Source organism: Loxodonta africana, chromosome 9 (genome assembly GCF_030014295.1).
Source record: "Loxodonta africana isolate mLoxAfr1 chromosome 9, mLoxAfr1.hap2, whole genome shotgun sequence".
Classification (NCBI taxonomy): domain Eukaryota; kingdom Metazoa; phylum Chordata; class Mammalia; order Proboscidea; family Elephantidae; genus Loxodonta; species Loxodonta africana.
Genome location: NC_087350.1, coordinates 9,707,875 through 9,730,146, shown reverse-complemented (window position 1 = coordinate 9,730,146; position 22,272 = coordinate 9,707,875).

The following is a 22,272-nucleotide window of genomic DNA, read 5'->3' as shown; positions in this document are numbered from 1 at the left end:
CAGGGTATCATTTATAGTCAATTTCTTCCAGAAATTGAGAAAGTTTATGACTGTAATCACTAGATATTAAACCCTTCCACTAGTCAAGTTGTTTTCAATTCTGTTATTTTAACAAAATGTCAGCAGATAGATCACTTAAGATATGTTTATTTTAGATCATACTGTGATTTTTGGCAAGGAACTTGGAGGGAGTTCAAAACAATGCAAGATTGTTTCCATAACCAACCTCTTGTCTCTTTTCTTTAAGTGAATAAGATTGTACTGCTTTTAAAGGTACTATACTTAAACAAGAAATAACAGTCCTTTGCAGTTACAGAAAATAGGGTGAGGATGTAGAACCCTGTCTCATTCTAGCAGTTGTTGTTAGGTGCCATCGAGTCGATTTTGGCTCATAGTGACCCCATGTGACAGAGTAGAATTTTCTCATGAATTTTCTTGGTGTAATCTTTATGGGAACAGATCGCCAGGTCATTCTACCATGGAGCTGCTGCATAGGTTAAAAACTGCCAACCTTTTGGTTAGCAGGCAAGCACTTAACTGTTGTGCCACCAGAGCTCCTTGTTCATGCTATCCATTCATCAGGTTAGTGGTCCAGAATGTATTGCTGTTGATTCGATTGCAACTCATAGCAACCCCACAGGGCAGCGTAGAACTGCTCCGTAGGGCTTCCAGGAAGCCCCTGGTGGATTTGAACTGCTGACATTTTGGTTAACAACTGGGCTCTTAACCACTAGCCTCTACACCATATTTATTCACAGGTACATAAACCCAGGCCTTGGATTTTGTTATAAGATGCATTCCCAGTGAGTTTTACTTTTGTTAAATATTCCTTTTCCATGTTACCCCTCACTGCCTAATTTGTGAAGTTTTACAAGTAGAAATAGATCAACCTGAAAAGAGAACGGTCAGACCACAGTTTTGGGACAGGTTTGCTGAGGATTGGAGGGCAGGGCTTTCCCCTCTGGTGCCGTTGTCAGCATTGTCTTCTTTAGAAGGCCACATGGTGGTCAATCTGTGTTGCCATGGTCACAAGAAGGAAAAGAAAATGCTTACTAGTGTCAAGGAGAGAAATTGATAGCAGCTATCTTGCTCTGATTTTGGGAATTTTTTTCTACAAAACCAAATATTCACTTTAAAGAAATCCCTGACCAAAATTAATTCACCAGATGCTTTTCTTTCACCCTAAATTGCAAGTCGTTTCTTTCCTGTTGAAGCCAGGCTTACTAGATTTGAATTACAGAAAATATGGTTGGGTGGAGGGGCAGAGATCATCTTGAGAGCTGATATCAGTTGGCCTCAGAAAATGGGGAGGGTAGGGTTAGATCAACCATATTAAGATTAACCAGTGGTTGATCTATTTTTCTCCCTCCTCTTCTCTTTATAAGCCTCATGGTACCTAGCTTCTCTTCCAGGCATTTGCTTTTTCTGGAATCAAAATGGTCTTTCCGTATGTATATAGAATAAAAGCTCAGAATAAACACTAGATTCAAATTTTGTGGCATTTTGATTGTTTTGAATTCTAGTTAGTGTGACTGGAACAGGCTGCTCAGCCATATCTTGAACAGAACCTGTGCCATTTTTCTTTTCCCTAGCCTGCCTCTACCTCCAAGCATAATTTTGCTGTTTACTTTCTCTAAAAGCTAAAAGTTAACCAGTGTTTCCCCTAGGACCGTGGAAAAACAAGTGATATTAATCTAAGCCTGTCAGATAGAACGATGCACCCGTCTTGTGACCAGGAACCAGGATGGTGCCAGTCACCCCCTGGGCTAAGGGGATAATGACAGGAAAAGATCAACATGTTTGAGATGTGACCACCGAAACCACACAGAAGGAGAATGGACATTCCACAAGTTCCTAAAACCCACGACCCCTTTCCCTATAAAACCCCAGCTGGCCTCCAGTTCAAGGAAAAAGGTTTTAGGAAGAGATTATTTCCTCCTGTCTCTTGTATATGGATATATAATAAAGTTCTTGCTACCCACCTCATCCCTGTCTCAAGAATTGGCTGTTTGCAGCAGGCAGCTCTACCTCATGAAATTGTAGAAACGTGACCACAACGTTCCACATTTTGTGTTTTAATAGAGAGGTATCATTCATTTTTCAGAAACCAGTTGCCATCAAGTTGATTCCAACTCATGGCAACCCCATGCGTGTCAGAGTAGAACTGTGCTCCCCAGGGTTTTCAATGGCTGATGTTTCAGAAGCAGATCACCAGGCCTTTCTTCTGGGACTTCTGGTGAATTCAAACTTCCAATCTTTTGATTATCAGCTGAACCCTTAACCCAGGAACTCCTCATTTTTCAAAACGGGTGTTTAATGGGACAGAGGGTGGGGTGGACATGTTAATGTTTTCTTGGCTAACCATGTTGCAGGGAGGGTGGCTTTCAGGCTTTCAAAGGCTTGGCAAGGGATCACAGCTTACCTGGAGGTGATGTATGAAAATGTGGGACAAAATACCTAAGTGGAAACTGAAGCATCTACTAATCTAAGCCTGTAAAGAGATTAGTATTACCACATCTAAAATTTCTGCAGCAGTGTGTCTTCAGGGGAAAGCAAAGGACAGTGAGTCCTTCTACCTTGAACTGCCCTGTGAGCCCTCAGTCTGGTCCACTAGCTGAGGGAGAATTTTTCTAACATCAATTCTATACCTACAACTAAACACCGAGACATTTCAGCCATGGTAGGTTTTTTTTTTTCCCCTTAAGTGTAGAGATTGAAGCATCGGTCTGCATCTGTATATACATTTTTTTTTTCTCTAGAATCCCTATTTCTATTTGATGATATGGTATAAAAGATTACAGTGCTTGGCTGCTAATTGAAAGGTTGGAGGTCTGAGTCCACCCAGAGGCACCCCAGAACAAAGGCCTGGCAATCCACTTCTGAAAAATCAGCCATTGAAACCCTATAGGACACAGCTCTACTCTGACACAGAAGGGGTCTCTGTAGGTAGGAATTGACTCCACAGTAACTGGTTGGTTCAAGTGATATAAAAATGAAAAATACTAGTGACTACATTTTATCTCAATTTTTTAAAGGAGTTTGAGGTTTTAGAAATCTTTAAGCAAGTGATTCTCAAGCATGGATACATGTTAAAATCACCTGAAGAGCTTTAAAATTAACTCTGATGCCTGGATCGCAACTCTGGAGATCCTGGTTTAGTTGGTATGTGTTAAAAGCTTTTCAGACTGAGGACCACTGCCTTAGAGCAGTGGCTGTCACAGTGGGTCCCAGATCAGCAGCATCAGCATTACCTGGGAGCTTGTTATAAATGCATATTGTTGGATCCTACCCCTCCTTACTGAATCAGAAACTCTGGAGGTAGTGCCCAATAATCTGTGTTTTAACAAGACTTCTAGGCAATTCTGAAGCACACTTCTTAGGTCTGAGACTTAGAGAGCTTGTTCTCATCCAGGGGTGATTTTACACCTCCCCACCCGGGAACATTTGCCAACCTCTGGAGACAACTTTGGTTGCCACAACTGTGGAGGTGTTCCTGGCATCTAGTGGGTAGAGGACAAGGATGCTGCTAAACTTCTTACAAAATACAGAATAGTCTCCATAACAAAGACTTATCTGGCTCCAAATGCTAAGAGTGCCTAGGTTAAGAAACTCTGTCTCAGAATAAAGAATGTTCGCAGAAGTTATCACAAAGCATTTGAGAATTCCATCCATAAGCAGTAAAAGAATGTACTCCTCTGTGAGATCTCAGGCAGAGTTATTGATCAATAAAGACTGTTGTTAAAAGGTGATCAGGAACTTGTAAAGGATGACATCTTGTGAAAGCATGGAATTTATGGATGATTAATGACCTTGCTAAAAAAGTTTAAGGAGCTGGTGTTTCTTGGGATCTTGCCGTCTCTCTTGATTAACCCAACAGAGTGTGGTGGAAGGCAAGCTGGACCAGAGCGAGAGCATTTGGATTCAGCTCAGGTCTTCTGTTTACTTGTCATCATGCAGTGGTTGATGGAAGGAGAGATGGACTTAGAGAGAGAACCCTTTGACTCAAACCCAACTCTTCCAATTAACTAGTGATCGGCAGTGGACTGAGACATGTCCTCTCCTAGAAAAATGTAACCATAACTGTGAACATAGTTTGAAAATCATAAATCACACACACGCACGTACACAAACACACACACAAAAAGGACTTCTGGCCAACATGGCGCCATAGACAGAAGCACCTTGCCATCCCTCTGCAGCAAAGACCTGAAAAACTAAGCAAAACCAAGACAAACAGCATTCCTGGAACCTGAAGTGTCAAGTGAACGGATAAGGAACTCAGCCAAACACCGAATGGAATAAGAAACTGACAGAGGACTGGGAGCTAGGAGAGATACATGCTGAGGCTCCTTATTAGCTAATGCAGAACGGATTTGCCATCTTGGACTCCTGTTGGAGATCAGCTGACAGGTAGCACTGGAAAGCAGTTTCACAGAGCTCCCAGCAGGAGACAGAGCACCTGGTAGCCAGCACAACATGCTTTCCCAACGCGCATCCTCTCCCCACTGCTCTACCTCTAAACTTCCTGGCTGGCTGCAGTGGCTCAGCTGGCCAGGAAGCGCACCTTCTGTGCTCCTTGGATTCCTCCCACCCACACTGCAGATCAGCAGACAGGTAGTACGGAAAAGCAGCTTCACAAAGTTCCCAGCAGGAGGCAGAGTACCCAGTAACGAGTGATATATGCTTTCTTCTGCCCCACCCCCGACCACCTCCTCTGCTTCCTGCCAGCTGCAGTCTCTTGGCAAGTAGGCAACAGCTTCTGCCCCAGGCTGCTTGGATTTGCCTTGCCAGCCAGGTCTCTGAGCTGTTGTTGCTTCTTTCCATCTCTTTTGGTTTCTTCTGTGCCTCCCACTACCTCCCCCTCCTTTCTCTTAAACACCAGGCTCCTTGTGCCATCTTTCCTTCTTCTTGAAAGGCTGTGAAGCCATGCTCAAATGGGGATCCACTCCCTTGGCCCACGCCACCATGCTGGTGGGATCCCTGGGGCTTTTTAAATTTTCTATTTTGCTTGTTTTGTTTCGTTTTGTTTAGCATTGTTCTGTTTCGCTTTATTTTTTTTTCTCTTTTCACACTTGGGAGCCCCTTCTAGCCAGGCTACACTCCCCCAATCTGGACAGCCATGTAGGCAGGATCCCTGGGGGCATTTCTTTTTCTTTCTTTTCTTTCTTCCTTCTCTCTTTTTCCCTTTCTGTCTTTCTTCGTTTCTCAGTTCTCCTCTGCTATAGTTACCTTCTTTTCCTGTCTCCTAAATACCTGGTGCTCTGTGGCATCTATGCCCCCTCTAGCCAGGTTATACTGCAAAACCTGGGAGACCTCCCTGGTCTTCACATCTGCACTGGTGAGACCCCCTGGGGGCTTTTCTTTTCTTCTTCTTTTTTCTTTTCAAAATTTTTATCTAGTTAATTTTCTTTTCTTTTTCCCTTTTTCTTTTTTTTTCCTTTTTGCTTCTCTCCATTTCTCAGCTTCTCATCTCTCCAGTCCAATGGCAAGCTCTCTTAACACTCTTTTGTTTTGGTTTCTTTGTTCATTTTTGGCTCTTTTTTCTCTCTCCTCTTTTCCATACCCATATTAGCACCATATATCACAATGTCCCCCACCCCTTCCTGCCTACCTGCCCTGTGTATTGAACATCACACCTCCAAGCAGCACAGGCACGGCCTACCGGAACCTGCCTGGCACTGATTCTTGGCCCGCTCTGTCTGCCCTATTATGTGCCACAAACAACCCATCCCATCCCCTCCCCTTCAGCTGCACCTGCTCTGCTGCACCATAGCTGATTGACTGGCCCCACCCCATTGGACAAGGAGGTGAAAAGTATTGTGACTACAGACAAACAAACAACAAAGAACACACAGCCCGCCTGCTCAGACATAAACAAATAAAACAAAAAAGCAGGACAAAACAAACAAATCTACAATCAAGAAACAAAGAAAATAACTACTGAATGTCGCAAAGAAAGTAGACAATATCAAAACATATTAAAAAAAAAAAAAAAGATGACTTTCCAGTAGAGGAAAAGGCACTAGAACTACTTGACAGGTAATTCAAATCTCTGATATTCAGAGCTACCCAAGAGTTGAAGCAAAAAGCAGACAAAAATGAGGAAAAAATACACAATTTTTTGGAAAAGGCAGACAAATTCATGACAAAAAAATGGAACAATTCAGGAAAGTAATACAGGAACACACACACACCAAAAAAAAAGCACAACTAGAAACCATACAAAAAGAACAATTAGAAATCCAAAAGATAAATAAGATTTCAGAAATGGACAGTGTCATAGAAGGACTTAGGAGCAGGTTTGAAATGATGCAAGACAGAATCAGTGAAATTGAAGACAAACACTTGGATACAACTCTGAGGAAAAAACAGAAAAAAGAATGAAGAAAAATGAGGATATCCTATGAATTACATGGAATACAATCAAGAGCAAAAATTGGCGATTGACGGGAGTTCCAGAACACGGAGAGAAACCGGAAAACACAGAGAGGATCACTGAAGAATTGTTGACAGAAAACTTCCCTAGTATCATGAATGATGAAAAGCTAACCACCCAAGAAGCTCAACAAACCCCATATAGGATAAACCTCAAAAGAAAAACACCAAGGCATATATAATCATACTCACTAAAACCAAAGACAAAGAAAAAATCCTGCAAGCAGCTCGAGAAAAACAAAAGGTCATACAGAGGAGAAACAATGAGACTAAACTCTGATTATTCAGCAGAAACCACGCAGGCAAGAACGTAATGGGATGATATATACAAAACCTTGAAAGAAAAACATTGCCAACCATGAATAATATATCCTGCAAAACTTCCATTCAAATACGATGGTGATATTAGGACATTTCCAGATAAAGAGAAATTAAGGGAAAATGTAAAAACTAAACCAAACCTACAAAAATTATTAAAGGGAGTCCTTTGGTCTGAGAACAAACAACATGAGACCATAACCTGAATCTAGGATGCGAGATTGTACCAGCCAGATACCAACGTAGGAAATGAACTCTCAAGGACTTTCTAAAAACAGAGGAATTGCAACAGGGAACCAGAGAGGTTAATCTGTAAATGACAACAATGTCAGAACAATAAAAGAGGGAATAAACGGGGTAGGTATAGAACTTTCTAATGGAGAGGAAGGCAAGGTGATACCAAGTAATAATAGACTGGTTCAAACCTAGGAAGATAAGAGTAAATTTCAAGGTAACCACCAAAAAGTTAACAAATTTACTCATCAAAATAAGGAAGAAAAGCATATAGTCTCAATAAAAAAGAAATCTACAAAAACAAAAGAAATGAAAAAGAAATCCACAAACAAAATGAACTCAGCACAGAAGAGTAAGAGGAACAAAGAAAACGTTAGCACCACAAACAAAAAAAGCACTACAAAATGACAGCAATAAACTGACACCAATCAATAATTACACTGAATGTAAATGGCCTAAATGCACCCATAAAGAGATACAGAGTGACAGAATGAATTAAAAAACAGTATCCACCAAGATGCTGTCCACAAGAGACACACAAAGACATAAATTTCTTAATGATCGAAGGATGGAAAAAATATATCAAGCAAATAACTACTAAAAAAAAAAAAAAAGCAGGAGTGGCAATGCTAATCTCAGATAAAACAGACTTTAAAACAAAATCCACCATAAAAGACAAAGAAGAGCACTATATAATGATTAAAGGGACAATCCATCACGAAGACTTAACCATAATAAACATCTAGGCACCCAATGACAAGGCTCCAAAATACATAAAACAAGCTCTAAAAGCAATGAAAAGAGAAACTGACAGTTCCACAATAGTAGTAGGAGACTTCAACACACCACTCTTGGTAGAGGACAGAACATCTAGAAAGAAACTCAACAAAGATGCAGAAGAGCTAAAGAGCAAAATCAGCCAACTGGACCTCATAGACATACACAGAACACTTCACCCAACAGCTGCAAAGTACACATTCTCTTCCAACGCACATGGAACATTCTCCAGAATAGACCACATCTTAGGCCACACAGCAACCCTCAACAAAATCCAAAACATTGAGATAATACAAAGTACCTTCCCTGACCACAATGCCATCAAAGTCAAAATTAACAACAGGAAGAGCAAGGAAAAAAATCAATTACATGGAAACTGAATAACACCCTGTTTAAAAACCACTGGGTAATAGAAAAAATCAGAAATGAAATTTAAAAAATTACTAGAATAAAATGAGAATGAAAACACATCATACCAAAACCTTCAGACACAGCAAAGGCAGCCCTCAGAGGTCAACTTATAGCAATTAATGCACACATCAAAAGAGAAGGGATAAAATCAAAACATCATCTAAACAACTTGAACGAATAGAAAGAGAACAGCAAAAGAAGCCCACAGCCACCAGGAAGGAAATAATAAAGATCAGAGCAGAAGTAAATGAAATAGAGAATAGAAAACAATAGAAAGAATCGACAAAACCAAAAGTTGGTTCTTTGAAAGGATCAACAAAATTGACAAACCACTGGCCAAAGTGACAAAAGAAAAACAGGAGAGGATGCAAATAATCCAAATAAGAAATGAAATGGGAGACATTAAAACAGACCCAAGTGAAATAAAAAGATCGTAACAGAGTATTATGAAAAACTACACTCCAACAAATTTGAAAACCTAGAGGAAATGGACAAATTTCTAGAAACACATTACCTACCCAAACTAACACAAAATGATGTTGAAAATCTGAAGAGACCCATAACAAGAAACAAAAAGCAAATAACAAGAGAAAAGATTAAAAAGGTAATGAAAACAAACAAACAAAAACTCCCAACCAAAAAAAAAGCCCTGGCCCAGATGGCTTTACTGGAGAATTCTACCAAACATCCAGAGAAGAGCTTACACCAGTATTACTCAAACTATTTCAGAACATGGAAAAGGAAGCGATACTTCTGAATTCTTTGTATGAAGCCACCATAACCCTGATAGATACCAAAACCAGGCAAAGACACCACAAAAAAAGAAAATTACAAACCAATATCTCTCATGAATATAGATGCAAAAATTCTCAACAAAATTCTAGCCAGTGGAATTCAGCATCATATCAAAAAAATAATACACCACAACCAAGTAGGATTCATACCAGATATGCAAGAATGGTTCAACACTAGAAAATCAATCAACATAACCCACCACATAAATAAAAAGAAAGAATCACATGATCATCTCAATCGATACAGAAAAGGCATTCAACAAAGTCCAACATCCATTCCTGAAAAAAACCCCAATAAAAATAGATATAGAAGAAAAAATTCTCAACATAATAAAGAGCATATATGCAAAACCAATGGCTAACATCATTCTTAATAGAAAGAGGCTGAAAACATTCCCTTGAGAACAGGAACAAGGATGGCTTTTTATCACCACTCCTATTTAACATTGTGTTGGCTATTACAAATCAGGCAAAGGTCTAATCTCTAAAACCTACAAGAAAATCCAAAACCTCTACAACAAAAAAAGAAATAATCCAATGAAAAAATGGGCAAAGGAAATGAACAGACACTTCACTGAAGAAAACATTCAAGTGGCCAACAGACACATGAGGAAATGCTCACCATCTTAGCCATTAGAGAAATGCAAATCAAAACCACAATGAGATACCATCTCACTTCTGCATTACTGGCACGAATCAATACAACAGGAAATAACAAATGTTGGAGAGGCTACGGGGAGATCAGAACACTTACGCACTGTTCGTGGGAATGCAAAATGATACAACCATTTTGGAAAATGATATGGCACTTCCTTAGAAAGCGAGAAACAGGAATACCACATGACCCAGCAATCTCACTCCTAGGAATATATCCTAGAGAAGTAAGAGTCATCACACGAATAGACATATGCACGCCATGTTCATTGCAGCATTGTTAACAATGGCAAAAAGATGGAAACAACCTAGATGCCCATCAACAGATGAAAGGATTGACAAACTGTGGTACATACACACAAAGGAGTACTACACAATGAAAAAGAACAAGGATGAACCTGTGAAGCATCTCATAACATGGATGAATCTGGAGGGCATTATGCTGAGTGAAATAAGTCAATCACAAAAGGACAAATATTATATGAGACCACTACTGTACATACTCATGAAAAGGTTTACATACAAAAAGAAACAATCTTTGATGGTTACAAGGGAGAGGAGGGGTGGGGATGGAAAAACACTTAATAGATAATTGGAAACTTTGGTGAAGGGTAGGACAGTTCACAATACTGGGGAAGCCAGTAGAACCTGTACAAGGCAAGATCGTGGTAGCTCCATAGACACATCCAAGCTCCCTGAGGGACCGGATTGCTGGGTTGAGGGCTGTGGGGACCATGATCTTGGGGGATATCTAGCTGAATTGCCATAACATAGTTTATAAAGAAAATGCTCTACGTTCTACTTTGGTGAGTAGCGTCTGGGGTCTTAAAACCGGTGAGCCGCCATTTAGGATACTCCACTGGTCTCACCCCTTCCGGAGCAAGGAATAATGAAGAAAACTAAAGACACAAGGGAAAGATTAGTCCAAAGGACTAATGAACTACATCTACCACGGACTTCACCTGACCGAGTCCAGTACAACGAGATGGTGCCCGGCTACCACCACTGACTGCTCTGACAGGGATTGCAATAGAGAGTCCTGGACAGCACTGGAGAAAAATGTAGAACAAATTTCTAACTCAAAAAGAAAGACCAGACTTGCTGGACTGACAGAGACTAGAGAAACCCTGAGATTATGGCCCCCAGATACCCTTTCAGCTCAGTAATGATGTTATGCCCGCCCTCAGCCAAAGATTGAACAGGCCCAAGGAACAAAACAAGACTAAGGGGGCACACTAACCCTGGAGCAGGGACTGGAAGGAAGGAGGGGACAGGAAAGCTGGTAATAGGGACCCCAGGGTTGAGAAGGGAGAGTGTTGACATGTCGTGGGGTTGTTAACCAATGTCATAGAACAATGTGTGTACTAACTCTTTGATAAGAAACTAGTTTGTTCTATAAACCTTCACCTAAAGTACAATAAACAACAACAAAAAAAACATTGCCATTGAGTTGATGCAGACTCGTAGTGACCCTATAGGACAGAGTAGAACTGCCCCATAGGGTTTCCAAGGAGGCCTGTTGGGTTCGAACTGCCAAACTTCTGCTTACCACCCATAGCTCTTAACCACTAGACCACCAGAGTTTCCAAATCACACATAGGCTGTTGCAATTTGCTGTATAGTTTTATAGTCATAAATATTTTGTTTCTCAGTTTGCACTTCATTCCAACAAAGACCCTCTGTATTCCCTGGCTGTTCTTCTTGTTCTCTGACGGCCTCTTTCTTAACTCAATGACCTTCTCCTAAGAAAATAATCTTTGGTCCTTCTCTAGCCTCGCATTCAGGGCAGGCCTACTCTTTGGCAAAGAGTTGAAAGTGACTGCAGCCCTCCTAGGATGAAGCAGTAGAAGAAGCAAGGGTTACTCTTATTTGCTAGTTAATAAAATTGAGGTGACTCAATTGATTTAGCCCACGTTTCTTTTTCTGGAGCCATACCGTGGCCCAGGTGCCGTGATGAGAGAGTTCATGGGAAGGTCCTGGAGGGTCCCAAAGGTCTGGCATTGGGAGCCCTGTTTATTATCAGATGCACAAGAATCTCTTGGGGAATGTGTTAGCAACCCAGCTCTGGGCGTCACCCTGTGATTTTGATGGGAGGGATCAAAGCATTTGCATTTTATCAGGACCTGAGGTAATTCTGGTGCATATTTTGAGAAATACTACGGTAGAAGAAACAAGACTTTATGCATTTGGAAAGACTGCAGCATTTAGACCAGACGTACTTGGCAGCATAAACACCTCTAAAACACTTTGTGCAGATAACAATATTTTATAACTCACTTGTAGCTAGAACAGCAGGGTTACCCTTGACCCAACTCTCTACCTGAAATCCGTACCCTAATCTGCACTCTTTTCTCAACAGAGAGGATTCAGTCCTTTCAGCAAAGCAGGACTGGAACTCTCCCTGTTTAATGTGCCTGAGCAGCTGCTTCCAAAGTGTTCTTTTTCTGTGATTTCCGAAGCTGCACGGCGGAGTCTGTACCTTCTGCTTCTCTAACCCAGCTGCAGCTTCTGGCCGGTCAGTGGCAGCGCTGAAATGCTCTGGCATGAGATCCCTGCCCTTTGCCCTTTTGTTCCTCGATGGGAGAGCCACAATAGGGTTGCAGGCTTTGCAGATACTCACCAGGAGTGCTGACTTCCCTACAGCATGGAGCTTTAACAAGAACATATGTCCTAGCTGTTGGGTCTACCACAGATGTTATTTTCACAATGCAATTCATCCTTGAACCTGTGGAATATGCATGGGGAATACGCTTGCTAAACTCTGTATAATCTATTTCTTCCTGAGAGCTGCAAGGGGGAAATGACCCATCAGCCTTCATTGGTTAAGGGAGAGGGGAAAACAAATCAAGGTGAAAATTGCTTTTTTAAACCTCTTAGGAAGTAAATCAGATTTATGCCTGGAAAACATAAATATATTCATTGGCCATTTGAGAAACAGAGACGATGGTGGAGAATATCAGCCACGATTTTTTTTTTAATGTATTTAACAACGGGGAAATTCATTCAAGTGGTGGCAGCTCTTTGGCGAAAGCCGTGTCTCACAGAAGTTTGGAGTCATCCTACCACCAAGGTGTATGCACACTAAACCAGCATTTATCTCATGCAGTAAAATCACAGCTTCAAGCCCAGATTTTACAAAACATTTCAAAGTCAACACATTTTCCACGTTAAACACAATAGTTATTGTATTATTCATTTCATTAGTCTCTCATCAGAAAGTCCTTCCTTCAGCTCTGGGAAAGGAACACTGGTACTAGATTTTAAAACGCCAAAATGAAAAAAGGTGTAAAATAAACAGGAGAAAATACAATTTTATATATTTTTAGGGGGAAAAAAGGTTTATTATAAAGTAGGCCAAAGTCAGATATAAAGGACAGAAAAATATCATTCCTTAAGTAGGTTTAGCGCTACTTCCTTCCATTTGAGGGCAACAAATGCACTAGGGAACTGCAAATATGTAAGTATTTAGGCAGAAGTTGTTTCTGATCTTTTTAAAACAACATTGGAATAACACTCTAAAGTTTAATACAAGTGGCCTACTAGTTATATGTATGGACACATCACTTAAAAGAAAACAAGTCTGTTGCCATTTCGTCCATTCTGACTCATAGTGACCCTACAGGACAGAGTAGAGCTGCCCCATAGGGTTTCCAAGGAGCACCTGGTGGATTTGAACTCCCGACCTTTTGGTTAGCAGCTTAACTCTTAACCACTACACCACCAGGGTTTACTTGGGATTAATCATCACCATTAGCTTTGGGGGAGATTGTTTTGGGGTATGTGTTGGAGCTGGTAATTTTTTTTTCTTCATTTACCTGTCCTTACACTCACAAAATTTAAAGAATGAACATATTTTGATAATAATAATGAGAAAGCTTTCTTAAAACCTCCAACTTATACCCCCAACACATCATTTATTAGTAGTGGGGAGACGGAAAGTGTATTATTTTACTCATGTCAAAAAAAAAAGCAAAAACTGACGATAAGGAAACTCAGAATCTAGAATTATAAGAAACCTGAGTCCGTCCTCTCTGCAGGACTGTTCGTAGACATGAATGGCTTAATCAACTCATTTCCCCACTCATCAAAAAAAAAAAATTCCCATCGAGTCGATTCCGACTCATAGTGACTCTATAGGACAGAGTAGAACAGCTCCATAGTGTTTCCATTGAGTAGCTGGTAGATTCAAACTGCGGACCCCTTGGTTAGTTAGCAGCTGTAGCTCACCCTACCTCTTAACCACTGCACACCAGGGCTCCGTCCTCACTCACAGGACGGAGCAAATCTCCAAAGCTCTCTAAGGGCATGATACAGGTGAGTCCCACCATGATCTCTGAGTGAAAAATGCAAGGGTACCATTTCTGCAGTTGAGGCAGTCATTGGGAAAAAGTCCTCCTTCCAGGCTGGACTGGGAGCCAGGAAACCTAATGTGAATGTGTGGAGAGTCTGAATCCAAAGCTGTCTCCAAAGAAGTGCTTTATTCAGACACATTAACTTCAGCTGGGTAAAAAAAAAAAAATTTAGCAAAGGCCACTCTTTAAAGAATAATTCAAAATGGTTCATAATTAAGATATCTATCTGTGCTGAGTTCTTATAAGGGACTAAAACATTTGGATGTTAGGCCCATAAGCTATGCCCATTGCAGTATTGTTACATGGTTAATTTCATTTACCAGACATCCCAGTGCAAATGACCAGTTTCCAAACACTCAAGATCAGAGCGAGTAAACTTTTATTGGAGAACACATGTTCCTCCAACTTCACTTGGAGGGGCATTGGAGAGCTTCCAGGAGGTCAACTGACTAATCAGTGTCCTTTCTACTTTTATTAAAACACACTTTGCTGTTCTAGGCTGTATCTGTGGAGCAGAACTCACTGCCCATCCTGATTTAAATAGTTTTTAATTTCCGAATCCAAACAGTTGCTCATTTTATGATGAAAACTCACGCGAATCCCATGTTGTTTCCAACTTATTTTGAGGCCAAAACATCTTTACTATATCTGGCAAGCGTATCAGGCACTGCGGTCCTAGTTTGTCTGGGATTGTCCTAGCTTTTACCATGGAGAGTCCTGAATCCTAGAAGAAACCCCTTCCTAGGATGCAAAAAGCCTAGGTGTCTAGGAAGGGATGAGTGAAGAAGGTTAAGGGGAAGTACAAAGCTCAGATATGGCAACCTAAAAAATTAATGGATGGAACGAATGCTGGTTTTAGTGTCAAGTGGATATAGCACAGATTCTCCACCTCCCATTGTAACCTAAAGAGATGAAGACCCTCAACAAGATGGACTGACACAGTGGCTGCAACAATGGCTCAAGCATAACGACAATTGTGAGGATGGCTCAAGACTGGGCAGTGTTTCGTTCTGCTGCACACAGGGTCACTAAAGTTGGAACTGACTTGACGTCAACTAACAAAAACTGTAACCTCCATGCACATGTGTCTTCAGCTTGTAGGTGAGCTAGCAAAGACTTAGAAGGTATACACATGTGCCTCAGGTCACAGGGCCTCCTAAGTGACAGAGCCGAGGTTTGCGGCCAGGCTCCTGACTTCCAGGGCAGTGTGTTTAAATGCTCTCCTCCTCCTTGTTTACCCCCCAGGTCTGATATCATGCCACCATGCCATGCCGGATCACTCAAAGCTGGTTAAACAAAAAAAATCCAAACCCGCTGCTATAGAGTCGATTCGGACTCGTAGCAACCCTGTAGGACAGAACAGAACTGCCCCATATGGTTTCCAAGGAGCATCTGGTGGATTTGAGCTGCCAACATTTTGCTTAGAAGCCATAGCTTTTAACCACTACACCACTACACCACCAGGGTTTTCCAAAGCTAGTTAGAGCTCCCAAAATTCCATACTCTTAAGGCTTGTAGAAATAAAAAATCGGGGATGAAAGATGATAAGACCTGTTGGTAGGTTATTTGTGAAGAAGGAAGGGAAGGCCTAGACACAGAACGAATCACTGTGTGTACACATGGAGTGTGGCCCGCAGAAGCTGAATTGGGGTGGAGGGGCTGCTTTTGTCAGAAGGGACTATCTGGAGGCAAAAAGCATGGGCTGTTTGGATGGAAAATGCCAGATCTGAAGCTGAGTCTGTCCTTCAGCCATAATGTGGCTGTTGCTGTTGTGTCAGGAATGTTACCAGGCACCCACCTAGGCTGTGTGAGGGTTCCCCTGCTTGAGTGGATGCCACGTCCAGCACTCTCCATGACATTCTGTGTATTGGTCCTGGCCTTTTTCCACTTTGGAGGCCACGTGTGCCACATGTGAGTGATTTCTGTGGTCCATTGTGTCACCTGGAAGGCTGATGGTATGAGCAGGGCCCAGTGGTGCTCAACCCCTGGTAGCAAACCAGCAGCAGCAGGGGCTTCTCACACTCCCTGAAAGGAGACTCACAGCACAGACCCAAGGGTTGCAGAGCAGGACCATGGCACCTCCTGCAGAGAATTGTTCCTCTTTTGAGACTTAGTGTCTGGCTGGCTACTGGGACCTGATAGAGACCACACACTTTACTGTGGGACACCAAGTGCCCACTTTGGCCTGAGCTGCCCATCATGAACTGGGTGGTATCTGATCCACCATGCTATAAGGCTGGGTACATGCAGCATCAGTCCTATCAAATTAAAATGGTATCTATGAGACAAGTCCTGTGCAAGTGTAGAGGGCACAAGAAAAGGTGCCTCAGACTCCCCCAACACTGCTGCCCCTGGATTACAGCACATTCCTTGAGCCGTGCTCAGAGTTTCATGGGGCGCTTCCTGTGACCCTTGGTGGTGGAAGAGAAATCTCAGGCCTGGTTGACACCTGGCTCTGTATGATATGCTCACATCAGCTGAAAGTGGTCAGAGCAGCGTGATACTCCAGTTTTATTCATGGGTCAGCAGACCACAGGAGCCCCATGAGACATGACTGAGGGGACTGTGTTGCCTGAGACCCAGGACTTGGGGTGGACACATGGACTGACAGAACTCTATGTCTGTACTTGTTGATACTTGAGCAAGTCCAGACTCTGGAGGATAGATGGGGACAAGGGATGATGAGGTGTAAAAGGAGTTGTTTTAAGTTGATTTATTGGCCTTAATTCTTTACGCCTCCTTGTGGCCATGCCCTTTGCCATTTAACTTTTTAATCAAAGGAAGTACAAGGTTGGTTGTACTTCCCAACTTCTTGGTGCTGGGCTTTGCCACATGACTTGCTTTGGTCAACAAAATGTTAGTAGAAGAGCTAATGAGCCCTGTCTATGCTAGACATTAAGAGGTGCCACATACTCTTCTCGCCCTCTAGTGTCTACCATTGCCACAAGAAAGAGCATGTCTAAAAGAGGATGCAAGATTCGTGGAAGACACATGAATCCCCAACTCACATGAGCCGAGCATAACTAGATCCATAGCTTGAGCCACTCAGCTAAGCCTAACCTGGATTCATCGACCTGCGGCCAATCCACAGATACAGAGGAAGTGAATGGCTATTGTCTGCCCATGAGATTTTGTAGTTGGTTGATCCTCTGTATTATTTTGGCAACAGTGAACTGACATAGGGTGGACTGTGCCAGGTCTAGGCCAGGTTGCCCTTAGATCCATCCCTTACCCTTCCTCTGCCCTGCATTGCAGGGTCTGGGTCCTGCAAGCTATGTTTCCTGGCTGCCTGGTTTGGCTTCTGGATACTCCTGCCAGCAGGAGGCACTGGTGAGAGCTTGGGAGGCAAGAGGAAAGAAGAAGCCAGGCCCTGTGCCCTCAACCCCTCCCTGCTCCAGATCCTGATGAACAAGCTTACTCATGGCTCCACCTCCCAGCAGCAGTCCTGGTTCCTGGATGTCAGACCCTATGATCTGGGGTGGTAATCCCACTGTACTTATCTTTGGGTGGCTTGTCCATTCCACCCTAACCTATGTGTAACCTATCCCTGCATTAAAGTCACTCTGCCCCCTTGAGATGTTTACAAAATGTATTTTATTGATGTCCTACTATCTCTCTCTCTCTCTTTTTCTTGAAACTGCATTTTCCTCATATAATGTAAAGTCTTCTGTTTTAAAATCTTGATTGGTTCTGTTTCCTAGTTAGACCCTGAGTGACATGCCCAGGAACCCAGAAAGCCATGGGCAGGACTTGCTGGTATTGCCTGGCATCCAAAGGGGAGGGGGAAGAAAAATATGGCACATTTATAAGTAGACCAGATCACTTATAAACACGGCATCAGAACTGAAAAGGAATTGAGACTTCATTTGTTCGTGCCCAACACCTAGAATAAGAATTCTCTTATAGTCTCCATAAAGGGTTCACTGCTGTGGAGGCAGCACATTCTTGGCTTGGCAGGCTCAGTTCCTGGTAAGATCTTCCTTGTACCAGCCTCATGCTTCTCCCTCCTCACCACTTCTCACAGGCGTACAATGGGTCCTTTAAACCTTTTCTTCTCCTTCCTGCCCCACTATCTCCTCCTCTTCTTCAGCTCTTCCATGGAATACCTGCAGACCTTCCACCATCGTGGTCCAGGGAGCACCCAGGAGCATTACTTGGTCAACATGGTTCTGAAGGCTGTTCTATAGACGACTAATGCAGATGATAGGGGCCAGGGTTTACTTTGACTTGAATACTTTCGCTTACCACAGTCTTGGACAGCATTAGCCTTTTACGCAGCTACACTGCCCCAAAGCTTTATGTGTATGTAAGTTTTCAGTCAAATAAAACTCCAGGCTCTCTGTAAAATGCTGTTGTTGTTAGTCGCCATCAAGTCATCTCTGACTCATGAACTGCACAACAAAACGAAAGGTTGTCTGGTCCTGCACCATCTTCATGACCATTGGTATACTTGAGTCCATTGTTCCAGCTACTGTGTAGTTTGAGTGCCTTCCAACCTAGGGGGCTCAACTTCCACTGTCGTATCAGGCAATGTTCCATTGTAATCTATAGGGTTTTCACTGGCTAATTTTCAGAAATAGATCACCAGGCCTTTCTTCCTACTCTGTCTTGTCTTGGAACTTCTGCTGAAACCTGTTTACCACAGATGACCCTGCTGGTATTTGAAATACCAGTGGCATACCTTACAGTATCATGGCAACATGCAAGCCACCACACTACAACAAACTGACAGATGGGTTGTGGTTCTTTAACATAAGCTTATGTTAATCCGTCTTCTGTAATTCACCTCACCACAGAGTGCAGTGTGTAGCTTTAGGAAACCATGAGAGTAAATTATATTCAACACACAGTAGAAAGTCTCTAAGGCTTCTTTGATGTCGCTGATGTACATATGATTTTCAAAGACCAGGGCAGTTTTAAACAGCAGAATACATTATAGTCTTGACTACCAAGAAAGTTATCATGACCCGCATTTGGGGTGAATGAATAAATCTGTCCTGGAAGAGGTACAGCCAGAATGAGCCTTAGAAGCAAGGATGGTGTGACTTGTTTCAAGTACTTTGGACATAATATCAGGAGTGACCAGTCCCTGGAGAAGAGCATCATCCTTGGTAAATTAGAGGGTAAAGAGGAAGACCCTAAATGAGATAGATTGACACAGTGGCTGCAACAATGGGCTCAAACATACCAAAGATCATAAGAATATCACTATGAGTTGGAACCAACCTGACGGCACCCAACAAGTTAGCAAAAACATGTTTAGGGAGGCGGGGCCAAGATGGCAGAGAAGTCAGATGCTTCTGTTGATCCCTGTTACAACAAAGACCTGAAAAAACAAGAGAAAAAATTATATTTATGACAAGCTAGGAGCCCTGAACACCAAAGACAAAATTAGAAAACAGACTGAGCAGCAGGGGGAGGGAGAGACAGTTCAGAAGTGGAGAGGAGTTACCAGACCTGAATCGCCAGGAAACCTCAGGCACCATTCCTGGGAGCGATTGTAGTGGGCTGGTGGTAGTGTTTGGCTGCAGTTTCCTCAGGGAGAAACAGCCAGCTGCATAGCCTACTCACACCTCCAGAACCAGAGAAGAACACTGCTCTCAGCAAAAGCTAAGTACTTACATTTATTTTACCATGCCCCCAGCCCCCAAGCTGGATACAGTGGCTGTTGATTTCCCTGGGCCTGAGATAGGTCCTGCTGAGTGCTTTGAGAAATTTTCCCAGCCTTGAAGAAGGAATAAATTCACATTTGAGGAAAAATAATCTGCCAGCTCCACTAACCTGGGGAGCTCAGGACAGAAGTGGTTCCAGTCCAGGCATAAATGGTCCATGGACTTTCAATATATTTTCCCCCTGCATGGACATGTGTGGGCCTATTTCAGAAGGATAGGACCTTGTTGGCAGACTGCAACTGTTTCACCTGTGTGGTGCAGAGGTGGGTGTTCGATGTTTGACACCACTTTGCCTATTAAACAGGGTTCTCACCTACTGACATCAGGGGCCTAAGGAGTGATGGCTCCACTCAGGTCACCCACCGACCCGCGACAGGGGTCCAAGGAAAACTGGTACCTCACAGCCCTTACAACCAAAGGCATTGGGTGCCCATGGTCCATCTGCAGAAGCCATCCACCTGTGCGCTGCAGGGAACAGGGACACGCTTTCCTCACAGACACTCGGCAGGTGGTTGTCAGTCCCCTGCCTTGTTCAGAGTGTGACCCCCTGCTGCAACCAGGTACCTGTACCCACACCAATCACCTATGCCCCTCTAAGGCTGTAGGACAGAGCTGGTGCTGCACACTTGATGACCAACTACCTGGACACCCGAGCTGAATCTATACAAGAAAAGTGAACAGACTTGTAAGCTCATATACCTGATAACAGCTCTAGCCATCTGGTGACAGGACGTTAGAGCTTCAAAAGCAAAAATAATCAAGCTAGCTTACTCAAGCAGCCTATTTGGGCATATAAAAATAAAACAAAGCAAGAAGCTAGGATACAGTAAGCAAACACAAAATAAACTAATACAATAACATAGATAGCTTGGAGAAAACAGTCAATATCAAGTCACATAAAGAAGCAGGCATGATCATTTCAACAAGCTCACAAAACAAAGAATCAATGGATCTTCTGCACAAAGGTGCCTTCCTAGAATTACCAGATTCAGAATACAAAAGATAGTATACAGAACTCTTCAAGACATCAGGAATGAAATCAGGAAGCAGATCAGGCAATATACGCAGAATGAGCCAAGAACACATAGAGAAAGCAGTTGAAGAAATTAAAAAGGTTCTTCAATAACACAACGAAAAATTTAATAAGCTGCAAGAATCCATAGAGAGACAGCAATCAGAAACTCAGATTAACAATTAAATTACAGAATTAAACAAGTCAATAAAAAGTCAGAATGGCAGAATTTTGGAAGTGGAAAGCAGAATTTGTGAGATTGAACATAAAACACTTGGCACCAATATATTTGAAGAAAAATCAGATAAAAGAATTTAAAAAAATGAAGAAACCCTAAGAATCATGTGGGACTCTATCAAGAGAAATAACCTATGAGTGATTGGAGTACCAGAACAGAAGGAATAACAGGAAATACAGAGAAAATTGTGGAAGATTTGTTGCCAGAAAATCTTCTCTGGTGTTGTGAAAGATGAGAATGTATCTACCTAAGATGCTCATCGAACTCCACATAAGGTAGATCTTAAAAGAAAGTCACCAAGACATATTATAATCAAACCTGCAAAAACCAGAGATAAAGAGAGAATTTTAAAGGCTGCTAGGGATAAATGAAAAGTCATCTACAAAGGAGGAACAATAAGAATAAGCTCAGACTACTCAGGAGAAACCATGCAGGCAAGAGGGCAAAGGGATGACTTATATAAAGCATTGAAGGAAAAAAAATGCCAGCCATGAATCATATATCCAGCAAAACTGTCTTTCAAATATGAAGGTGAATTTAGGACATTTCCAGATAAACAGAAGTTTAGGAAATTCATAAAAATCAAACCAAAACTACAAGAAATAATAAAGGGAGTTCTTTGGTTAGAAAATCAATAATATCAGGTATCAACCCAAGATCAGAACTCTGGACAGAGCAATCAGATGTCAACCCAGATAGGGAAATCACAAAAATAAATCAAGATAAAAAAATGCTCAAAACAGGGAAACAGTGATGTCATTCTGTAAAAGATGACAACATTAAAACAATAAACAGGGACTAAGAAATGTAGTCAGATTGTTCATATGGAGAGGAAGAGAAAGTGATTTAAAGAAAAAAAGTTAGGTTTAAATTTAGAAAAATAGGAGTAAATATTATGGTAACCACAAAGGAGATTAACAATCCTACTCATCAAAATAAAATACAAGAAAAAAATAGAGACTCAGCAAAAACAAAATGAACAACAACAAATAAGAGGAAAAGAAAATATATAAAGAAAAACTACTCAGCACAAAATATTAAGTGGGAAAAAGAAGCTGTCAACAACACACAAAAAAAGACATCAAAATGACAGCATTTAACTCATACCTATCCATAATTATGCTGAATGTAAATAGACTAAATGCACCAATAAGGAGACAGAGAGTGGCAGAATGGATTAAAAAAACACGATCCGTCTATATGCTGCCTACAAGAGACATGCCTTAGACTTAGAGACACAAACAAACTAAAGCTCAAAGGATGGAAAAAAATACATCAAGCAAACAGCAATCAAAAAAGAGCAGGGGTGGCAGTATTAATTTCTGCCAAAATAGATTTTAAAGTTAAATCCACCACAAAGGATAACGAAGGACAC